The sequence below is a fragment of the Ornithorhynchus anatinus genome, chromosome 4 (genome assembly GCF_004115215.2).
Source record: "Ornithorhynchus anatinus isolate Pmale09 chromosome 4, mOrnAna1.pri.v4, whole genome shotgun sequence".
NCBI classification, from domain to species: domain Eukaryota; kingdom Metazoa; phylum Chordata; class Mammalia; order Monotremata; family Ornithorhynchidae; genus Ornithorhynchus; species Ornithorhynchus anatinus.
Genome location: NC_041731.1, coordinates 85,099,486 through 85,100,684, shown reverse-complemented (window position 1 = coordinate 85,100,684; position 1,199 = coordinate 85,099,486). Strand labels below are relative to the sequence as shown.

Here is a 1,199-nt window from a genome sequence, read left to right as displayed (position 1 = left end):
TAAAAATGTTTAGAGAAAAAAAGGAGAGCTAAGCCAGATTTAAGTACTTACCCCCCAAAATGTTATAGGCTTCAGGGCACAAACAGGTCAGCAGAAATACACACACAAACATCCATAAACACTCAAAGTCCTATAGATCTCAAACTCTGATCTTTAGAAGTTGAAAATGGGAACAATTCATCCAACAAGGCTACCAAAGTGTGTTTTGCCTTGTCTTATGCCATCAAGTTGTCTCCGACCCATAGTGATGTCAAGGACGCATCTCGCCCAGAACGCCCCGCCTCCAGCTGCAATCATTCTCACAGTGTATTCATAAAGTTTTCTTGGTAAAAATATGGAAGTGGTTTACCACTGCCTCCTTCCATGCAATAAACTTGAGTCTCTACCCTCAACACTCTCCTTTGCCACTGATGCCCAGTAAAAATGAGTTTTGACTTGTAACAGATTGCCTTCCACTTACTAGCCACTGCCCAAGCTAGGAATGGAATGGGTAAGCCTCTGCTTGACTATCTCTCTCATAGTCAAGACTGGTAGAGTACTAGAAACTCTCCAGGTACTACCCTGAGAGGGGAAAGTGTGTTTTAGCAAACAGTTATAAGATATAAAAGAATAAGATCCTATTCCAAATTTAAAGACTCTGCCTGGTTTACTGATTGGGTCTCAATTCCTTAAAATTCTAGGAAAAGCTGCCCTCTGAGCATGCTACTACCTGAATAACAGGTGTCTCTCTTTCAGTCCTGTATCAGCTAGGCCATCAGGAGAAGGTTACTTATTAAAAGGAAACAGTCCAGCCAAAAGCTGAGTGAATGCTATCATCTAATTGCCTTTTTTAATGTTAAAGCTAAGATTACTAATTTGTTGATGCAGTAGCCAAGTGTCTAAGAAAGAGTTTACCATTTAAAATTTGCCTTCTTGACTTAGATTTGGGTTTAATTTTATTTGTATAATAATTTTGTTCATAGATTAAACTATTTTACATTTTTGTGATAAAACGATGGGTTAAAATGGCCAGAGTTTTGACAGGAAGGATATGCTTTTATTTGAGATATAAGCTAGCGTTCCTCTGGTTTTATTAACAGGTGATGAGCAAATCATGCAGTTGAAATTTAATTTCTTTCTAAAGTGAAAGTCAGTTTTTGAAGAGGAAAAAGCTCTATCATGATTATACACTACCATAATGTGAAATAATCCCTGGCTCA

General features: G+C 37.9%; 1 non-coding gene across 1 annotated transcript; it reads right to left on the bottom strand.

The window, feature by feature from the left end:
• Positions 1 to 433: 433 nt before the first annotated feature.
• On the bottom strand, positions 434 to 571 carry LOC114811662. The gene has a single exon (XR_003759358.1). It is a non-coding gene; the product is annotated as a small nucleolar RNA SNORA7 (small nucleolar RNA).
• Between the last annotated feature and the right edge of the window lie 628 nt (positions 572 to 1,199).